Source organism: Phodopus roborovskii, unplaced genomic scaffold (assembly GCF_943737965.1).
Source record: "Phodopus roborovskii unplaced genomic scaffold, PHOROB, whole genome shotgun sequence".
Taxonomy (NCBI): Eukaryota; Metazoa; Chordata; class Mammalia; order Rodentia; family Cricetidae; genus Phodopus; species Phodopus roborovskii.
In genome coordinates, this window is record NW_026126434.1 from 19,421,779 (window position 1) to 19,445,756 (window position 23,978).

A 23,978-nucleotide genomic window follows, 5' to 3' on the forward strand; every position below is an offset into this window, starting at 1 on the left:
ATACCAGGCTGTCCTCAAACTCACAGAGATACTGTTTCTTCATCCCGAGTGCTGGGATTAAAGGTGTGAACCACCACCACCGGGGCAAAATAAGCTTCTTTTTTTTAAGATTTATTTATTTATTGTGTATACAGTGTTCTGACATGCTAAAAGAGGGTACCAAATCTCACTATAGATGGTTGTGAGCCATGGGAATTGAACATGGGACCTCTGGAAGAGCAGCGAGTGCTCTTATAATCTCTGAGCCATCTCTCCAGCCTGGTTGCTCTCAACTTTTAAGAATAAAATATTCCTCCTATAACATAGATGTTCCAGATGCTGTCTGCTTCAAATCCTTGAGAGGTCATTAAAGGCGCATGAGGAATCCCTCCTATGTGTTTGGGTTATTTTGGGAAAGCAAACAGCATGCTTTCCTTTACTTGGTTTCCTTCTTTCTACCATAAATTGCAATTTCACTGTGTCCCTCTCCTGCCCACAGCATATGTGACAACATGCCTGGGTGTCCACAGAATTTAGAGAGCTATGGAGACTTCTTTTGGAACACACATTGTAATGAGGCCACCAAGTGCAGGTTCTCCAATGCCTGGTTTTAAATGTGCTAAACTGGAGTATTAAGCTCTAAGGTAGCCTGTGTGTCAGAATGGTAATTATTGTGAGCAGGAGGGACAACAAACACTGGTATGGGTGTATGGAGTGGCAAACCCTTACATACTTTATGGTGAAGTGTGAACTGGTGTGGCCAATCTGGAAACCAGTATAGAGGTTTCTCAAGCAACAAGAAATAGACCAAGCATGTGACCCAGATATACTATAACAGGACATCCCTCCCGAAGCATTTTATGTCATACTGTGGAGAAAACTACACATCCATGTTCACTGCTGTGTTAGTTGTAATAGCTGGGAAATGGATCAACATAGATTCCCATCATCTGCTAAGTAGATAATGAAACTGTAGTATTTATACACAGTGGGATATATATACACAGATCTAAAGAAGAATGCAATTTGCAAGACAGTGGGTGTCACTGGAAAATTTATATTGAATGAGATCACCCGGGCTCAAAAGAAACAAATACTGCACATTCTTTTGCCTGGTGGTGGATGACTACCTTCAGATCTTTTTGTGTGTTTGATATGGAGTACATGTACATGCAAGGAAACCACAAACAGGCCATGGTGAGTACATTTAGGGAGGGGAACTTGTGGAATATGGGTGAAGTGAAAGTGAAGAAGGTTAAGTCTAGAGTCAGAGCAATTCAAGAAGGGAGTAGAATGATAGAAATGGGAAAATGAGAGGCCATGGAAAGGTTCATCCAAATGAAGTATGCCTGCCTGAACAAGCTATTGTGGGTATTCGCCCCTGGGTGAGAAGCTCTTGGCAATTAATTGATAGCTGCTGAAGGAGACAATGTCATTTTCCCCAGCAGTGTGGCCATTGGAAGGTTGTTCTTGCCTCACTGCCTGACCTCATTCCCATGTGAATAAAGGCAATACTAATTAGAACTAGTGGATTCAAACAAACAAACAAAGGGAGAACATAAAATCGGGAGTGAGGTATAATGGGGATTCTGGGACCAGAATTTAAATGAGGTGTGTGAAGGGTGGATATAATCAATATTATATATATATATATATATATATATATATGTGTGTGTGTGTGTGTGTGTGTGTGTGTGCATATATATATATATGAATATATATGAATACTTCGAAAATTTATAAAAAATATTTTAAGTGACAAGGGCTTATATGAAGACAGGGTGTGGCTACACAGCTTTTTAGGAAGAGGCATCTGACTATGCTGCCCCCTCCTGCTCCATTTTGCCAAATGGGCTCTCAAGACTGAGTCCAGACCTGAATTCCTTGGGCTATGATGGTGACTCTATGTGCTATTAAAATTAACCTTCCCTTCCTGTGCTGTCCTCCAAGATTTCAGCTTCCCTTCTAGATAGACAATGAATTTTCACTGAGCTCTTCACAATGTACGGCTCCATCACGGTCTTGGATTCTTTCCACAGTGGTGGCACTCTTGGTAAAGCAAGAATCATTTTCATTCACATGATGTTTATGAAAAGAAATTTCTCTGGAGCAGAAATATGCAAAGTAGTCCTGAATAAGTCTGCTTTCTGCTTCGTTATTTTCTAATAGCCCCTATACTCAATGAATTCACAAAAATCCTGACATGCTATAGAAAAGCTCTGTAGGACAAATTAAAGATTAAAAATAGTAGCCTCATGAATGCAGAATCCACTGCCCAATTACAGCCAAGGTCTCCACATTTATCTTTATCTTTAAAATTGCACTCATGAATATGTAGTACTTGAGACTAGGAGATAAGCTTTTGAACTTTTGAAGTGTAGGGTAAAGCCAAGCAGCATTGCCTACTAAAAAAAATGTTTCCTTGGTCACAGGGGCATCCTGGGAAGAAGAGGATGGAAATCTCTAGGGATTATGGAGGATTGACTTAAATACAGATAGTTTATATTGATCTAGGAATTTGCCTCCTATTTTACTTTAATGTAAGTAGGACTTGATAGAGTGCAGAGACTGACAAACCCTGTAAATAGGTGCTTGAGTTATCACATTCTTATTTTTCAGAGTCAAGCATGTGATGGGGAAAACATTAATTACAGACAGAAACAACGAAAGTGGGTGTGCTGGATAGTTTTATGTCAACTTGACACAAGCTCAAGTCATCTGAAAGGAAGGAACTTGAGTTGAGAAAAATGCCTGGTAAGATCAGGCTGTGGCAAGCCTACATGGCATTTTCTTAATGAGTGATTCACATTGGAAGGCCCAGCCCATTGTAGGTGGGGCCACCCCTGGGCTGGTAGTTCCAGGTTCTGTAAGAAAGCAGGCTGAGCAAGCCAGTAAGCAGCATCATCTTATGGCCTCGATTTCAGCTTAGGCCTCAAGTTCCTACTCTGCTTGTGTTCCTGTGTGACTTCCACAACAATGTTCCTTTCTTCTCCAAGTTGCTTTTAGTCATGATGTTTCATTAAAGGAAGAACAACCCTAAGACAAACTGGGATCAACATCATGGAGTATTGCTGTGACAGACTTGAGCAGGCACTCGGGGAGAAGTTTGTGCAAGGACTTTCCATGTTTGGATTAGAAAAGCCATTGAGTGTTCAAAGCATGGTGAGCTCTTCTGGGGGAGCTTGGGAGATAAGAATGTTGAGAGCAGTGCAGAGAAAGGCTGAAGAGTAACTTAAAGACTATCGATGATGTTTGATGTTTTGGGTTGAGTATCTGCGACGTCTGTATGGTCAGCTGGGAATGAATAATCAGCTGTGCTTAATAATTGTCAACAATTGTAAACCAGAACAGCTGAAGAAACTTTGCTCAGCTGGGCCCACTGATGCTAGTCATTCCAAGCTATGAAATCCATGGTGATTAAGAAGAGACCAGCATCACTGAGGTGAAGTCTTAACTGGAAGTGTTTCCACAGAGTCAGCACACAGAAGCTGTGTTAGGGAGGTGCTCAACATTGTATGCCATGCTGGCAGCTCAATTTGTTAGTGGAAAAGTCACCTAGGGGGTATTGATTTTGAATGCATGAAGGGGTCTTGGAGAGCAGCTCAGGCTCAGCACTGTGTTGCAGGGCTGGGGTCCCCGAAGAGAGCCCTGGAGAGGCTATTGGTGGAAGTGTAGCACAGTTACACAGAGGCCCAGCATTTTGGAGATGCTGGTACTATGGGATGATCATTAAGAACAGCAGCAGCAACAGACAGAATGGAGTCAGCCAGGGCCTAGACAAGCTATGTGTGCTGCAGAGAGTAGACCAGAAAAGTGACCCAAGTCCCTGGGAGGAGCCCAGAAAGATCATGAGTAAATCTCGGGTATCGGGCATTGTATGATTTGTACTGTTGGAGTTTTGGCTTGCTTTGATCTGATTTTGACTATGCTCTGGTACATCCCTCTTGATGTAAGTAAGTATTGATTTTACAAGAGCCCACTGTTGGGAGACTGAATTTTAAAAGAGATTTTAGGTTTTAAAAGAAACTTTGGATTTTCAAAGAGATTGAATTTTGAAATGCTAGAATTTGTAATGACAGTGGGAGTTTTTAGGTTTGTAAAATGTTTACAATGTGATGTCCACATTGATATGTGATCTCAGGCATGGGCAGGAAATGAAATGTTTGTGTGTCAAGTAGACAAGGAGTCAGGAGTCAGTTGTGTTGGATAGTTTTATGTCAATTTGATGCAAGCTAAAGTCATCAGAGAGGAGGGAACCTTAATTAAGAAAATGCCTCTAGAAGGTAAGGCAAGCCTGTAGGGCATTTTCTTAATTAGTGATTGATGGAGGAGGGCCCAGACCATTGTGGGTGGTGCCATCCCTGGACTGGTGATCCTATGTTCTATAAGAAAGTAGACAGAGCAAGGCATGAGGATCAAGCCAGTAAGCAACTCTCTTCCATGGCCTCTGCATCAGTTCCTGCCTTCCTTGTTTGAATTTCTGTCCTGATTTCCTTCCAAGGTGAACAGTGATGTGGAAGTATAGGCCAAATAAACCCTTTCCTTCCAAAGTTGCTTTTGCAATAACAACACCACAGCAGTAATAACCAAAGTAAGGCAGTGGGTGTGTCTATAGCTCACAAACATGCAATACATTGCCTTCCAACCTCCTGCATCTGCCAGTAGACTCACAAAGAGGTCATACATGTCTCGGGCAGATGGTGCATCTCAACCCTTTTTATTGTCTCTGCTGGGGAGCTATGACTCACTAATGTAAATTAACATGTTGACTGACATTCTTGCCAAAGACTTGATTGCTTAGGAACCATAGATTATCTCTGAGAACAAAAGTTTAGCAGAAGGCATCAAAATTGTTTAATTTTATGTTATTTTAAATGATGGGAACTCGTTGCATGTACCACTAACAAGTCAAAGTTGTGCTAAAGAAAAGTTTACATACCCTGAGACTTTTCTGGTTGTGTGTCACTAAGTCAAAAGGCCTAAGGAGAGAGTGTTTCAGAAAATATGGACCATAAAATTATATTCATGTAACACTTATTATGTATGCATTTATTCATTTATAAAGTAAGGAATAAGAAAACTCCCAGAACGAACAGCAGGTACCGTGAATGTGAGTTTAGAGCCGGGCCAATGTACAAGAGAAATGAGCAGGGCTCCTGGTAAGAAAGCAGCTTGAGAGAAACATGCACAGGGCATTCATGAAAGCCCGATCATGTGAGCTCCCATAATTTAAAATGAACTGATTTAAAAGATTCTGATGTTTTCTGCCATCTCTTCTGCATATGCTGGTTTCATTTCTTGTCTTTCTGTTTCTGAATGAAGGGCTTTGTTTTATGTTCCTGTGTTTATTATTTTCAAACAAAAAGGTACAGAAATAATTATCAAAGTACTCTTTGGCGCAAATAGATTTTATATATTTAATTGCTCAGGAAAAGCAATCTGTTCACTATGAGAATGCATCTGGCATCTTGATGCAAGAAATAATGAGAAAAGATGATTGTGAGTGGCATTTTGCTTATTCTCATGAAATTTTAATGGCTTTTATTTGTTGAGATCTTCTCTTTATATTGGAGGACATGGGTTTTCAAAATATACTCAGATATTTTATTTCTTTAGACTGATTTCAAATCTGAACTTCGCTGATCATCTGGTTCACATTTTTGTGACCCACCTTTAGTTCACAAAGTCACACACAAAAAAAAACATTCCCTGTTTTCTGTGCTTCAGTAGAAACCCTTACAGTGGAGCTGATGTTGTCTCCACAAAGCCAAGAAAGACAATGGTAGCCAGGGGTGAGCTTCCTAGAGCAGGAGATGTGCAGGTCAGTCAGGAGCCCAACCATGCCATGAAAGTTTACATGAGTGCATGTATATAGTCCATGCAATCAAGTTAAAAACCTATGAAGTATAATAAACTAAGGAGACTGCAAAGAGTGGCATCAGTAAAAAGTTCAAAACCAAATAACATCTCAGTCCTCAAAAGGTAGAGATAAATGAAAGTAGAAAAATCAATCATAAATTAAGATAAATAATTTTAAGTCTGCATGGTCCTCTAATTGAATGAGTGGGCTGAAGGGCCAGAAAATTGAAGACTGGACCAGCACAATTGTGACTGCAGAACAAAATGAAGAATGAGAACATGTAAATGAGCTTTGAAACCTCCTGGATCAGCATGAAACATGGGAGCCTTTCTACTGGAGAAGCTTCCAGAAGAGCAGAGCAGTGTGAGGGGATATACTGGTCACTGAGCAGCCACATCTGAACAGTGAATCTCCTCATCAGTATGAACTCCAGAGCACCATGCTGTTCTGATCAGGTGTTAATGACAAAGCTTCCCCAACACAGCAAGAATAAAGTGACTCCTCAGACACAAGGGAACCCCAGTGATACTTTCAGATTTCTCATCTGAAACCATGGGAACAGAAAGCTTTCATGGAGGTAAAGTACTCATAGAGGAAGATAAATGTCCCCTAAAAATCAAAGGGTATAGAATGAGATGTATTTAGGGTGTTTTATTAAATCTGTGTGGTTCCTAGTGAGATATTTAAGAGGAAATAAGTGAAGAGAACCAAAGAGTTCATGATTGTAAAAAGCAACTTATGACCAATGAATGCATCCATGAGGGAAATGAGATTGACAGACAGTTCTGCGACACCCACAAAGCAGGTAAGAAAAATTATGGCATCCAGTCTTTCCTCATTCATAAGTGCTTTACATGTGAGTAGATTGAAATCCCCAGTGAAAATTCAGAAGGCAGAAGAATGAAACAAAAGCATTGCCATAAATGAAATCTCACCTAGGTAGGTCAAGACAGGTAGATTGTAGGGGCTTGCTTCCCTGGCAGCCTAGTCAACTCATGTTTACAGTTCAGTGGGAATGCTAGCTCAAGAAACAAAAACATGGAGATTCCTAGAGGGAGACTTCTGATTTGCACGTGCATGAGCATACACATGAACACACATTTGTACACATACATACAGCACAGCAACATGTACACATGTGTTCACACTCATACACACAAAGAAATATTTTTCAAAATTTTAATTCCTTTACAATTTTGTAATCAAAGAATATTATTATCCAGAAAAAACAAGTATCTCTATAAAAGGTACAGAATTGCCATAGGTATTATAGGTATTTCCTCAAATGAGGCATCCAAATAGCCAGGCATCCTGTAGAATTACTGAACATCAGCACTCTTGAAGGAAATTAAAATCAAAACCATTTAGAAACCACTTCACACTTCCTAGTATGGTTACACTCAAAACAAGCAAAGGGATACCACTCCTCATGAGGATGCATGGAAATGAGACCTGGCCCTTGACTGAGAACATTGCTTCATGTAGCCATAGTAGAAAGTAGTGTGGTTTTCCCAGAGTAGGCACAGAGATATCTTAAGCTGTCAATCCCATTTTTAGGTATATTTTTTAAAACAGAGTATATTAAACAAAACAAAACTGGGGCTTCAAATACATATAGTGACCAGTGCACATTTGCAATAATCAAATGTGGAAACAGCCCTCATGTCCATCAGCATATTGTACAAGCCAGCACCATTTTAACGACATGAAACTAAACAGATATCAGGCTTAACATGCATGGGGAAGAAAATTGGAGAAGTGCAAGGAAGGAAACCATCTTACATTTGAAGTAAAGAAGCTAATAAATGAAAGGAAAACCGGTGGCTGGGTATTTTAAACAGAAGGGACAGGAATGCATCCAGCCAAGGGCCTTATTCTAAGAAACAAAAATCAAAAAAGCAGTGTAGCTTTACATCTGGATGGGCAGACTGCAGGAAGTGACCATGAACCCTTGGCCCTGGCTTGAGCTTTGAGAGACCTCAAAGCCCACCCTAGTGGCACGCTGTTCTCCACCAAAGCCACACCTCTTAATAACGCCACTCTCTGTGAGCCCATGAAGCCATTTTCATACAAATTAACATGCATGCTTTTTTTTAATTTCAAGCCTGACCCCATTTTTCAAGAGTCTGAGGACTTGGATTTGATATTTTCATACCGATGTCAACAGTATACATTCTATGAAGACTTTACATGCTCAGGTCTTTCTCCGCTTCCCACAGAATATATACTCCAATTATTTTCTTGGCCTATACTACAAACCAGCTAACTTTCTAGGCAGTACCCCACTTAACATCATTATTTCTAGATAGTCCTGTCTTCCTTTGTAAAATAATAAAAGACTGTAAAAGTCAGACAGAATGGAAAGCACCAAGGAAATCCTGTCTTCTATATATAATGGGACTGATGAATATGGACTCACAGAGACTCTGACAGCATGCACAAGTTCTTCACAGGTACAAGCCAGATGAAGGCCCAGTAATAACAGTAGGAAGTAGAATTAAGTTTCCATCACTAACCCAGAAGCTATCTCCAATTGACATCTACTTGCAAAGGAAATATTGATTTTCTCTAAAAGGGTTTCACTGGGTTTATTAACCATCCTTAAGGGAGGCCCCATGCCCAGCATCGGATGTCCAACACAAAACAAACTTAATGGTATTTCTGTTGACTTTTTTGTCTCATTTTGCTCGGGTTGAACTTTTTTTTTTTTTTTTTTTGTCTTACTGACCTTTTTCATGTATATTGTGATTCCTGATTTTGTGTTTCTATGAGTTGTGTGTGTGTGTATGTTTCTTGTATCATCTCTTTGTTTCATTTTTTACATTATGGTTTGTTTGCTATTTTTATCTTCCTGTTTGTTTTTTTATAAGAGAAAAAGGAGGTAGAGTTGGATGGGTGGAGAGGTGAGCAAGTTCTGGGAGGAATTGGGGGAGGGGAAACCATAGTCATAATATATGTGTGTAAAACACTTTCCATTAAGAAAGAATTTTTGAAAAAAATGAAAAAGTGAACAAAATAAATAAGTAAATGCTTGTGACGGCTAGCTAGCTTTATGCCTATTTGACATAAGCTCAAGTCTTTAGATAGGAGGAAGCCTCATTTGAAAAAATGTTTCCAAAAGATAAGGCTATAGGACATTTTTTTAAAGTTTGTGATTGATATAGGAGGTTCCATCCCATTGTGGGTGGGGCCAGCGCTGGGTTGGTTGCCCTAGGTTCTAAAAGAAAGTGGGCTAGTGGAAGGGACCGACCTAGGCACCCTGCATGTGTGTGACAGTTGTCTAGTTTGGTCTTTTTGTGAGGCTCTTATCAGTGAGATCAGGGCCTGTCCCTGTCCCTTAGCTAGTCTTTGGGAACTGTTCCCCATGCTGGATTACCTTTCCCAGCCTATATTCAGGGAGAGGAGCTCGATCCTACCCCAACTTGATATGCCAGGCTTTGTTTAAGCTCATGAGAGCCCTGCCCCTTTCTGAATGGAGGCAGAGGAGGACTAGATGGGGAAGGGGTAGGTAGGAAGGAATGGAAGGAGAGGAGGGAGAGGAAAGTGTGTTTTGTTTATAAAATTGATGAAAAAATTAAAATTAAAAATAAAGAAAGTAGGCTGATCAAATCATTAAGCAACATTCTTCAATGACCTCTGCATCAGCTCCTGCCTCCAGGATCCTGTCCTGTTTAAGTTCCTGTTCTGAGTTCCTTTGATGATAGACTGTGATGTGGAAGTTTAAGGCAAATAAATTCTTTCCTTTCCAAGTTGCTTTAGGTCCTGTGGTTTCACAGCAATAGTATCCTTGACTAAGATAATGCCTTAGTAACAACTATAGCAATAAAATGCTTTAAATTAGTTTTCAAAAGGCAACTATAAACTCATGCAACAGCTAGAATTCTTTGGTGAAATTTAAAAGTATCTAGACAAGACTCAATGAAGCCTATGCAGGTTTCCCTCTGGGTCTCTGTGTATTCAGAGAGCAGGTCAATTTCATGGAAGACAGCTCGATTCAGGAGCCTCTTTAATGGACAGCAGCACCATTTAGTTACTGCCTGTTGAATGGCCTTTTCTTGCTTACTAACTTTTGCTTCCATTGAACGTTTCTGCCATCAGTACATTACACTGAAGAACTCTGAACAGCTCTGAGAAGATTCTGACCCCTGTGGGTTTCTATTACCTGTGAGATCTTAGCATCTTGGCTTGCTTTATAACACAGCATTAAGAGACACACCTCAGGCTCTGGATAGGAACACTCAACATCTCAGAAGCCATAGCTAGTTTTATTTAAAGCTCGCTAGTTCTTTTCTTGTCTCCAGTTATCGTTTTATTTTGTCTTAACTTCTCTGTGTGCATTGTATTAGTTACTTGCTTTTCATCCAAGATAATGCTCCCCTACAATAATGTGTCCATGCCTGTTTTGCTAAATATGTATCATCCTGGGCCAAACTCAATAGATGTCTGACTCACCCCCTTGCATAGAATCCCAAGGAGGGCTTACTCATTGTGTTGTTTCATCACTGTTGCTAGGAAGACATTTTCTAGAGCGTCCTCCTCATATGGAACTGCTGAAGGACAGTGTATACTCAAGGAAGTATCAGTTCAGGAAGTAGTTAAGAGCCTGAACAAGCCTCCCCCAACCCATTAGCAGTGCCTGTCTCCTACAAAGATCACCACATTCCTAAACATCTGTACTTTGATCTCTGGTAACCCTAATCTGCTACCAGCCAGTCATCATGAAAACATCATACTAAGGCCTATTTCAACAAATGTTTACAGGGTCACATACCCTTCAGCACCATTGGGAAGAACACACACACAATGTTTAGTTCACTGAAAAACATGAAATTTAAAAAGTAATACACTGCAGGACAGGAGAGATTTGCAACACATCTGCTGAAGGTAGCACATTCTCCAGACACAAGGCTCAGAGGATATGAGCTAGAACTGGCTCGAAAGCCTCCTCCTCCATGACTAGCTCTCATGCTACCAGTAGTTGATGTTCCAGTTCCTAAAGAAAGAAAGCATCCAATAGCTCTCCCCAGCTGTGACGCCTATGACCCACAACACCAACCAGCATGGCAATTAATCCTTAACAGTGCAATAGTGTCACACAATATTGATACAAACCAACATCTATCTAATTGGACTCAAGACCTGCTCAATAAGAACAAGATCATGCTGGGGACTGTAATCTAGTCAATGACATGTGACAACTGAGATCATGGATCTTAGAGGAGAAACTTCTACCAACTCATATATTTTGTTTGGCCTTCATTATATTTACTACTGCAGTGGATATGGGATTATTTCTGATGATGTTGTATTTGAAGTCCATTGTTTTGTGTACTTTAAAACTCTCAATTGTCAGTCTTTTTTTTGCTCTTGATATTGCCCTTACTGGGTATCACATATTTTCTGTGATCTGTGTTCAAGCCCCCACAGCTCACTAGTATACCAAGTTCCTTTTCTTTCATTGTCTGCTCATCTTGTTTGTCTGGACCTCTGTCTCACATGTAAAGACATACATCACATGGTGTCTATAAATGCTCAATCATGGAACCATTCCCAAGTCTTTCCTGTCACTTCTCAGTCTGCCTCAGGTTCCTTTTATCTCCACTCTGATCAAGCCATGTAGTGTTGCTCATACATGTGCACAGGGCTGACTACTTGCATTATATAACCTATCACAGGTCTTGCACCTGAGAGAGACTCCCTCTTTTACCACCTATTAATTGCCTGTAGCTCTTCATCCATGGTCCTTAACTTCTATACGGACTTTCCAAAGACTAATAATAAAATATGTTTAAAAATGTATGTACAGATTCCCCCTCATCATCACTGATTTTTGTGACCATTGCTATTAACACTGTAGGGATATAGCAACATTTGAGAACAGGGTCATAGACTTGGACACTGGTGTCTGATATCTACATGGCTTATTAAAACTAACATGTATATAATGTGAGTTTTTCAAAACTATTCATAAAATAATTTGTATAAATACTGTTTAGTCATAAAATGGATTTGAAATTTAAATTTAAAACCTTAAATCAAATTTTTATAATATAATCTTCCACACTTTTTGTCTGCATAATGAGTAATTGGATTTTAATATATAAAATTGAATTTGCCCTTTCACCACACATAATTGCAGTTGCACACCACTCTTGCTTTATTCAATAGTTTTAAAGTACTTATTAACCTTTTAAATAGAGTTGTCCTATCAATTACACTTAACAAGAAAAAATTTACCTTTCACTTTTAGACTTCCAAATTAGCACTATTACATGTATTCTGTGGTTTTATAATATGAAAGATGCTGATGATAACTGAATAACACTCAGAAATACTTTTCCCATGTGTTTTGCTATATTTGGGAATAAGACATGGGATGAGGTACAGATTTTCTCCATGGTGAAGTTGCTGTTTCAGAATTGTTTTTACAGAGCCACTGAAATGTCAAATGTCTCCTCCTGCAAATGTCCTCCCTGTTGCGTTTGGCTGTAATAAATTTATGATTATCAATAAAGCTTTCACAGAAGTAGGTAGCAAAGGAAGAGGAATTTTTTCTTCACTTTAGAGGAAATGCCATATTATCAAAACTTAGCTATATTCTTCCTACTGGACCTTTATTCTAACATCTCAACAAAGATCCCACGATGGATATCTTTACATAGCCACAGAACTTTAAGTTCCCTATATTTTATGGATCACATGCATGAGTGACAGGGTGAGGTCATTCAACTGTTTTGTAACTTTAACCAGTTTTTAGGAAGTGTTTTTTTATTTATTTGTTTGTTTGTTTGTTTTCCTTCTATCTCACCTGGAATCTGAAGTACCGGAATCATTATTTGTTGACATTATAGTGCTTTTGAAAGATGAATGGGTTTATTGGTGTCTTGCATTCTGTAATCCCGGGCTTTTGTCCTGTCCCAGGCTTGAAGCTCTCCCCAAAGCCTCACCTGGTACACACACAGTCCCATCACCACCTCCAATCAGAGGCCAGCTTCTTCATTAGCAGGAGGAATTTAAGACAGAAAGGGAAAGAAATAAAAAGATTTAAACATTTTCTTGGGTTGCAAGTTTTGGATGTAGGAAAGTATGAGTATAAAGAATCTTGGTATAATTATTCTTTGGGGAAGCATATTGGCAAATGAGCAGTGTTCCATGTTTTTGAAAGTAAAAATGTAAACAATAGCTAAAACCAACAAAAATCCATCATAAAACAACAGCAACAAAATCTCCTGCTGTATCCAGTAAATCCAAAGTGAGACAAGAGTAATATTAAGACAGAAGGCTCATGTAACTTATAATACAGGAGAGAAGTAGAATTATTTCATGCTTCTAGAAATAACTATAGGAAATAAGACAGAAAAGAAAAGGAAGGCCAAAACCAGAGCAAGTTATACTAACATGGAATAAACATTGAGCCAACTTAATGTTGGGGACAGAAATAATAAAGGTCACAAGTGAGGAACATTGCCCTGGTTTATGTGGATGACATGTATCAAGCAGTGTAGATACCATCAGATATTTCTTGGCTGCTAATGAAATGCTTGAGTGTTTTTGTTTTTGTTGTTGTTGTTGTTGTAACAATTTTGCTAATTTATTGTGTGCCCAGTATTCATAAGTAACAAGTGAATTCTATTAAAACACTCTTTGTCTCCTTTAAATAGGGATTTCCAATGCATAAACAGAGTTTAGCTGCCAAAGAAAGCATTCAGATTAATTTGATTAAATAGTTCCTCTCTCAAGATCAAAACAGCTACTTTGTAAAATGTATAGTTTTGCAAATTATAATTTACAAATTTGTAAAATCTATAATTCATACACCCCTGCTACCACCCAAAGCATGAGACACAACTAGTTCATGGTCATATATCTTATATGTTTTAGTACAGTTGCATGCTCTTTATATGTTTACTAATACATCATAATCAACATGATTTGAAAAGTAATGCAAGGGAATAGAAAGCAAATGGCAGGGGTTGAAGAGATAGCTCAGCATCTCAACACTTGATTCTCACCACATACATGGCAGCTCTCATAACTCCTGTTCCAGGAGATCTGGTGCCCACCTCTCACCTCCTTGGATACCAAATACATAAGTTGTGCACATACATAACATAGCATAGACCCAACACACACATACACACACGTGTGCACGGGTGCGCACACACACACACACACACACACACACACACACACACACATATATATATATATTCCAAAAGGAAAAGAAAAAGCAGAATCTACCGATAGCTTTTACAGGGGTTAAGCTTGGCAGCACATCTCCTTCCCCACTAAGCAACCATGCCCAACCAACAGACAAAATAAATAAATAAGTAAATAAATAAATAAATAAGAAAGTGAAAAAGGAAAGAAAAAGAAAATCCTTGTTTGAAATTATTGATTTTAATATGCATGACTGTGTAAACCAGATATCTAATTTAGTTTCTTTTTATCTATTATTTATCTAACTTCCTAAAACTGATATATCCCAGCAATTATGTCTGATTACTAAAATCAACTTAATTTCTCTTTCTTCTTTAAAATTATATTACAGCCTGGCTTGCTTATACTGTATTCACTTTTAATGTTGTTTAGATATCAATTCAACCCATAGTAATTTACAGATTCAATACAATTCCAGTTACAATGTAGCAGGTGTTTTACAAAAATTGTCTGGCTTATTTCAGATCTTCTTTTAGGAATTCCAAGTCCATGGATGCCAAAGCAATGTAGACAAAAAGAAAAAAGGGAGACCATACATTAACTGAAGTTTAAGGCTTAGCGTTGAATAATCAAGGCAGAATATTACCTGACTAAAATTGGGCAGAAATCAAAGCCAATTAATTTTTAGGCCAAAAGTGTATCCCATAGTTCTCTGTCTACATTGCAGCCATATCTCCAAATGTAGCAGCCAGACATCTACACCCAGATATAGAATAAAGCCTGTGTGTCTCTGTAAGGCAAATAAGCTACAAAGGTTAAACTAAAACATGCTGAGCTAATCAAGCAGTGGTTCTGAATCCAGATCAATGGGACACTGCCACTGAGTTGGTAGGGGAAAGAAATTAAAAGGGTACAGTCATGTTAGAAAACATATTATGACTTGTGTGTAATTACATGCATTCAGAAGCACTGTGAACCACTTACAATGTTGTATAAACACTTTTCAACATAGCCCAGAGGTTTTAGCCCCAAGCATTTTCCCACATGAAAAGATTGCTCACCTAAGATTTATAGAAATGTGAATTTCCACAAAAATTGGATCCAAGATAAATTATTCTATACAAATGATTTAATTAAAATGTAGGCACAAAAGCTTGATCTTTCCCATTATCCATATGCTAAATGCCAGCATTCTTTTACATTATGGTATCATTTTTTTTTTCTAGTATCTCAGCAATCTAAAAAGAATTCTGTGCTCACATGTGGCCATTCTTACTGGTGCCTTTTTTCACACATGATAGCTATAATGGAGGTCAGTGGCTACATCAGTACAAATTAGCTTTCCCAGTTCAGTCTATCAGACTGAGAAGATCTGAATACTTAGTCACTCTGAAGCTGTTTTTAAATAATTGTTTTACCTCTCTGTGCCTGAGTTAACTGTGCAAAGGGTTATTATAGGATCCCTCCCATGAAGAATTTAGATCATTTATGTGGACTAGTGTGGTACCTGACATAGGATGAAAGTTTTAAAAATTGGGGAGGTTGTAACTATAATTTCAAAACTGATTCTAGAAATAACTCACTTTTATTTCCTTATCTAATTCAAGGAACATCCAGAGGATGATGTTGTGACTGAGAAACAAGCTTTGAGCAGATGGTTGTGTGGGACACCCTGTACCTATGACTTGCCCTGCGAACCAATGGTGGTAAGAGTGTGACTCTACACCTCTCTACTTACATGTGTGTATTAACTTTGGTCATGACAGATAAAGCTCTTTCATTTTAAAGATTCTTTATAAACACTAATGAAAGTTAACATTTTATATCAGGAAGATGCCACAGCTGTCTCACATTGTAATAAGTCTTAGAAATGGGTAAAACTTGTAAGTTTTGTTGTTGTTGTCCATACTGACATGTTCTTAGGTAAATAATTTTAAAGGGAATATGTTGCACATATATGATGCTCTCTCTCTCTCTCTCTCTCTCTCTCTATATATATATATATATATATATATAGGAAATGCATATATTATATGAACATATATATATATATATATATATATATATATATATATATATATCAGGTTAACATCCAAAAACTTATTTATGCCTGTATGTACTTGCATAGGATACAAGAGCCAGTCAAAGATGGTGCTGGGGGGGGAGGGGAATAAACAGGGCTGTAAGGTGTAAGGTTTTTCCACCCACCACCCTGTCTTGTCCCGCCGCCAAGCCAGCCCCAAATAACACACAGAGACTCTGTGTTTGATATTATGCTGTTGGCCAGTTACTAGTTTCTTATTGGCTCCACCCCCCAATGGGCGTGGTCAGTGCCACAGAAGGACTATCTCACTACACGGGGTGTGTCCTGAGTTGTTTACAAAAAAAAGATTATTGGTTTCCTAAATCGAACCAGATGAGGTCACTGCATAAACAGTTTATGATCACTAGGAAACTAGGAAAAGCATAAGGGTGCCTAGGTGTGTGATAGGCTGATGTTTAAAACCATTGGCTGGCTGTTTTCCCCACTCTGTGGTATTCTCCTTTAAAAAATGCTATGGGCCAATAAAGGAGTTTCTGCTTGACTGGACTCCCTGATGTATCTGATTGTCTCCAGGGTTCTTGGAGGCTGGAAACTGGCCGCCAAAGCACTTACCTTTCCTCAGACCAAGCTCAGCTTTCTGTGGCTAAGCTAAGCCCCCCACCCCCATACCTCAATTCACAATGCTGGCCAAGTCCTACATTACAGGAAAAGCCATTGTAATAAAGAGAGCCCAAAACACAGAAAATGAAATCTGGAGAAAGCCTTCCATTCACTTTTTAAATCAGTGTGGCATTACCTCAGGGATTTTGGGATAAATCTACCTTGAAGATCTGGCTATACCAATTTTGAGGATATTCTTAAAATTCTCTACATCTTACTATAGAGACCCTTGCTCAACAATGGTCATTACTGTTCTATTCATAATAGCCAGAAATTGGAAGCAGTCTAGATGTCTATCAACAGATGAAGGGATAAAGAAAATGTGGTATATTTAAACATCAGACTATTATTCAGATATTAAAACAAACTAAATCATGAAATTTACAAGTGAATGAATGAAGCTAGAAAAATCATCTTGAGTGAGGTAACCTAGACCCCCAGAGGACAAATACTATATGTATTCTCTTATATGAAGATGCTACTTTTAAGACATTGATAAGCATTCTTCATCCATATAACCACTGCAGCAGTGGGACAAGACCAGCGGCGGGTGGAAAAACCTTACATATGGCGCCCAAAGTGGCTAATAATAACTTCCACCAACAGAGACAAGCAAGGTTTCTTGGTAGAAGCATTTTTCTCGGTTGGACTCTGCTTTGTGACAGACAAGCTCCTTTAAGGGAAGTTTCCTGACTCAGCATAAGCGGCAAAAAACCTCACGGCTTTTAAGAAGTACTGCTAACAATTCATTGGTGTTTATGAGAGCAATGGCAGTGACCACATCTTCAAACCGGCAACATGCTGCTAGGTGCAGTGTAGACCAAAGCGGTGACCACAGCTCTCAGTGCTGGAGGTAAAATAACCACTGCCATCTTGGATAGACCGTAGCTAACATAGCTATGACTTTCATTTTAGCAATGTTGTTGTTTAACAGATGAAGACTCATGGCCAGACAAATATAAAGATTTACAGTAAAGACAGATTCACATTAAGAAAAACCACTAAAGGTTTACAGTGTGTTCTAAAATATATGTAGGCTTGAAAGATAAAATGGTTTAAAAATAATAATAAAAAGACAGAAAACAGCTGGGTGTGGTGGCACATGCCTTTAATCCCAGCACTCAGGAGACAGAGGCAAGCAAATTTCTGTGATTGTAAAGTAAACCTGGTATGCAGTGTGAATTCCAGTACAGATAAAGTTACACAGAGAAACCCTGTCTCAAAAAATGAAAAAAATAAAAGTAAAAGACACAGAGTAATAAATAAGCCATGTAAAGATGAAAAGCACAGAAAAATTATGAATGCTATATGCTATTCTGTTATCTTTAAATTGTTTGACTGCTGAGGAAATAACAACAACTGATAAAATAAATGCTGCTGGATTACTTCAATTTATATATTTTAAAAATGCTTTGATTCCAAAATTTAAATCTAAGGACAAGTTACTGGGGAAAAGGACTTCTGTTTTTGTTTCCACAGAAAATAAAAAGCTGTGGATTCCTTCCATACTAATGTGGTTTGAGCAAGCCAGACCCCTTGAAACAGAGTACCAGGTGATCCTACATTCAAAAGAGCTGGACAAAGCAGCCTTGCAGACTACAGCCAGGATTTCTGTGTCTTCCTAGGGTCCCCATGACAGCACCCCCTACCAGCAGGAAGCAGTTTGTAAAGAACGATGCCCAAATTCCCAAATATTGTCTATAAATGTTTGTTTTCGTTTAAATAGGCTTGGCTTAAATGGTTAATGACCACAGCCAAGTATTTTTAAAGGCAAAAAGGGGATTATGGTATAGATATGAATACTTTGTTTTGGAATGGATTTTCATTTATTGACACAATTTAAGGTCAATTTTGTGATACGTATATTTCTCCTCTTATTTATGTATTGTGTTTATATAGCTCATTTAGAAATGTAATGTATAATTCAGTACAGATTATAGATAGTTACCTATGATAGTCAAAACTTAAAGTTAAGTTACTTAGGTTTTCAAAATGTACTTGAGAGGGATAGGCATTCTTCAAATCTTTCAAAGACCTACAGAATATGGCATTTAAAATGGCTTGGGGTTTTTCTTGACAGTGAGACATAAATGCTCCTGGCAACACCACCTGTGTCATAAAGAAAGATGGACATCGAAGAAACAAGTTATGAAGTTTACTTCCAATATGGCAAGACTAGCCATTTGGACAAGATACTGCTTTTGTCTGGACTGTTAAGACTTTATGCTGTATAAACTGGACATGCAGGATCCACAGAAGAGTGACTACTGATTCATGATGGACATTGCTACAGAGTTCCTGCTTCATGGAAGAGTCTGCCAGACAGTCTGCAGGACACAGAGAAAAGTGACTGACAACCTGCCGATACAAGAAGACAGTTTAAAGTTTCCTGCTTTGCTGAAGAGTCTGCCAGACACACTATGGCCTATGGGCTGAAGATGGAAGATTACAGAAGAACTTCAGGTGACTGACCAGGCAGTGAGTTGACTCTGTCATTTCTATAGTTTATATACTATCCTTCTGTGGTCTTTGAAGGAGTTGAAGACAGATAGTTATGGTTATAGTTTTCCTTAGTTAGGATTAAAGATAAATTACATATAAGACTTTAGACTAACAAAGATAAGATAGATAAAGGAATATTTTCTTAAATCTTACTAAATGTTAATGGACTAAATATTGTTAACTGTGATTCTTATTTGATTACTGTTGTGTGATATATTTTGCTATGTTAAGGTTAAAACACTTCTTTTTATTTTAGAAAGAAAAGAGGAGATGATGGGCGATGTCATTCTATAAATATGTTTCTCATACTGATTAATGAATAAAGCACTGTTGGTCAATAGGAAAGCAAGATAGGCAGGACTAGGAGACAAGGAAGAAAGAGGAAGTAATAAGGAGGAGTAAAGATGGAAGACGGAGAGAGCAGAATGCCACCGGCCTCTCTCTCCAGTAAGATAAGACCACATGGAAGTACTTTAGATTAATAGGAATGGGTTAATAATTAAGACAGAGCTAGCCGATAAGAAACTAGTACCCGGCCAACAGAGTCTCAAGTGTGTTATTTGGGGCTGGTGCGGCAGCGGGACAAGACCAGCGGCGGGCAGAAAAACCTTACTACTTACAAACCACAGAGGTTATGTGTAGAGTAAGAGACTGGGGAGGCGGAAGGGGAGGGCAAGTATGATGAGTCCAGAATAGGAAGATTAAAGAGGAGGAACTTAAAAGAGGGATTAAAGAAAGCAACATGGGGCAAAATAAGTACTGCTTAGGGTCATTTGTGGGATTATATGAGAACTTCTGTGGAAGCCTACGAAAATATGTACATGTATGAATGAAATCTAAATGGAGTCAACAAACAATGTATGCAACAATGCCTCTAGTATATATATCATTTGCCACCAAGTCAAATTTCCAAGTGTCCATAAAGGGTTACATCTAATTTAAGTGATGACCAAAGGTGCCCTCTGGAAACCGCAAAATTCCAAGGGCAATTGGTTGCTCTCCACAAACTGATGGTAAGGCCCTATAGATAAAGATGACACCTACATCATTGAACACAGAGAAGTTGAGCTGTTGCATAACTAGATTTTTTAGCCTTAGTGACTAGTTTTTGTGATTCCAGCTGGTACTCTACATGCTAAAGTGGATAAATGTAACCACCAAAGCAGCTACAAAACCTCCATTGTCCAATGGTGACCTGCCTGTAAGATAGGCTAGCATGTTAGTAGTACAAATGTGGGAGTAACCAACCCCTCTCTGATTGAATGTAAATTCCACTCTATAAGATGGAGCCTGTGCCTGACACTGCTCAGATGGCCAAGAATCTGGGACCAGATAGGCTAAGGGTCTAGGGAAAATCAAATACTATTGCTCTGCTAAAGGGACATAATGATGAATGACTCCTAGGTATATAGATCAGTTTCTTGTGTGGTCATCATCCAAGATACTTCCTCTTTCAGGAGACAGTAAGAAACACAGAGGCCCACAATTGGATAATATGCAGACTGGGAGGTTTTGGAATCTTAATTCCTCAAGGAATGTGTTAAACAAGCCCTTTCCTCTCAGAGATCAGAGGTCCATGGGGAAAAGGAAGCAACAAGATTGTGAGAGCCAGAGGAGATAGTTGACACTAATTTGTGTCTTTCCACACAACAGGACTAATGCACACACAAACTCAGAGACTGTAGCAGCATGTACAGGGCCTGCACAGGTCGAAGCCACATGGGGTCCAGTGCTTAGATTTGGAAGTGGACATACATTCCCATCTCTAACCAAGACTCTAACCATGAATTGTCTCTAATTGGCAGCTGTTTGCAAAGGAAAACTTAATTTCAATAATGGAATATTACTGGTTATACAAACTGGAATCTTATAGTATGTTCATTTTTTATTGTTTTAGCCTATGTAATGTTTTTGACCTACATTTAGGAAGTGGTATCTACTATATTGAATGTTTGGAACATTTTGATTGAAGGTATTTAATTTTGATGTGTGCCTTATAAGATTGTTGTAGAAAAATTGTGAGTACTTTGAAAGTTTTCACTGTGGGAAGGGTTTTATAAAGTGGTTATTTATATTATTTATTTCTGCCACATGCATAGATTGATTTCAAAACACTACTAGGAGCTGGGTGAAGTGCACTGGTCTGTCTGTAATCCTAGCACTTGGGATGTAGAGGCACAAGAATCATTTCAATTCAGGGACAGCCATTGTTAAATAGCTAAATTTGAAGCCAGCCTCAGCTACAGGAGACCTTGTTTCAGAAGGGGAAAAAGAAAACTAAACAGACAAAATTTATCGGAGAATATCTGTTTGCATGTCATGTTTGAAAAATTAAGCAAAGCAGAATCTGTTAAAGTATGCAGGTATGACAGAGTAAAGTATATAATTTAGTCATCTTTAAATATTTTAGCTGTTTGTTTATGACAGCAAAAGCAAAATGTTGAGGTTGAATTTGTTTATGTATTGCGAGAAAAAAAGCCTTTCCTCTTTTCAGTGGATATAATGATGTTGGTATAAAATATAATAAACTGGAGGTGGGAATGAAAGAAATCAGTTGACTGTACCTTTTTTTGCATGAATGATGTACATTGTCTATTGAATATAATAAAGGTTTAATTTCCTTTATTAAAAAGAACAAAACAAACAAAAACACACTTGACATTGTTATTTATTGTCATTGCATGGATGCAGTGCAAAAAATAGCCCATCTCTGTCTAGGATCATTGCTGCTTGTTTTCATTTATTTGTTTTAGAGACATGTTTTGTATTTAACCCCGGCTTACCCTGAAGTAGCTGCTGTCCTACTTCCTCAGTCTCCAGAAACTTGGACTGTCAGCATTCACCACCATTTGCTATAAAGGCATGTGTATTTTAAGTGAAAATCACAGGTATCAATAATTAGCCCTGATGTCAGATATATAAGTGATTGCATCAATGCTCTGTAAGTAATTAAATGGATCAAAGTATAACTTCTACAATACTGAAATAGCACATTTAATATAGAGGCTTTTAGTCTTCTGATTAGTCATGAGATGATTTTATAAATAAGACTTGTCTTTAAAATTAACTCTGAACAAAGTATGTGATAAAGCACAGCTAGAGAGATTCGACCATGAATATTTCAGGGTCATTCTCCCCTGCTAATTTCCTCATGCTTGCATTGATATAAATGATACATTCACCCCAGAGTCTCTAGCAGATTAGAGTTTTGTGCTAAAGACATTTCATTTGTCTTGGTCATCACTTTTGCTTTTATAATCCATTGGCCCTGTCCCAGGCCTTTTCTGGGTACTTATCTCCAGCACCAAGCTCTAGTCTCTGAGGCACTTGATGTCAAGTTTTCATTATTTGCTCTAGACTGAATAATTTCCCACCATGCTACTGATGCAAGTTGCACATGATGGCTGTCATAAGCTAAGTGCCAGCATAGACAGTACTTTTGAGTTTTCCAGAATAATTTCAGAGATCGCTGTTCACCTTGGCAGGTGAGCATGCTTCTTCTGTTGTCTTAATGGTCAAACAGTGTATGTCCATATGCGGTCTTACCACAGGGACCGAGTACTTTCGTTCACCAGGATTTTTACTGTTATTCAACTTTGTGTTTGTTTTCTTACCAACAAGTCAGCTCTTCTCTGTTAAGATGGTTATGCTTCTAATCAGTGCAGTTGCTATTCTGCCTTTCTCCAGAATAGGTTCCTGGAGTTTTACACAACAGTAGACATACAATGTTATGCTGAGTATGTAAGACACAATAGAAGTTTCTAGCTAGTAGAAGATATTCAAGAATTGTAGGTGAATAAACTTGTATGTATCCACACATACACCAGAATATCAGAAGCTACCTGGACCCCATTAAATTCACCCTATATTTATAGATAACTACTGAATTAAGTTGCAAGGGTTTTATATATATATATGTGTGTGTGTGTGTGTGTGTGTGTGTGTGTGTGTGTGTGATGGGAGATGTCATTCTGTATATGTTTCTCATACTGGTTAATAATAAAGCACTGTTGGCCAATAGGAAAGGAAGATAGGATGGACTAGGAGACAAGGAGGAAATAGGAAGTAGTAAGGAGGAGTCAAGATGGAGAGTCTGAAGAAAGCAGTATGCCGCCAGCTCCTTAGTAAGAGAAATACATAGATCAGCAGAAATGGGTTAATAATTAAGGCAGAGCTAGCCGATAAGAAACAAGTAACCAGGCCAACAGTATTGTATCAAATACAGAGTCTCTGTGTGTTATTTGGGGCTGGCACAGCACGGACAAGAGTGGCGGCGGGTGGAAAAACCGAACTCCTTACAAATGGCACCCACGTGGCTAGTAAGAACTTCCACTTAAAATTTAACAAAAGCTTAAAAAAGGGTTTTACAAACAAAAGAACAGAGACAAGCAAGGTTTCTTGGTAGCAGCATTTTTCTCGGTTAAACTCTGCTTTGCGAGAGACAAGCAGATATTCGCACGACTCCTTTAAGGGAAGGTTCCTGACTCATCATAAGGGACAAAAAACCACACATCTTTTAAGAAACTCTGCTAACAATTTATTGGTGTGTATGAGAGATGGCAATGGCAGTGACCACATCTCCAAGCCGGCAGCATGCAGACCAAGGCAGTGAGCGCAGCTTTCAGTGCTGGCGGTAAAATAGCAGCCGCCAACTTTTATAAACCGCGGCAGAAACAACAAAGACTTTCATTTTAATCATGTTGTTGTTTAACAGATAAAGACTTGAGGCCAGACAAAGATAAAGACTTACAGTAAAGACAGATTCATATTAAG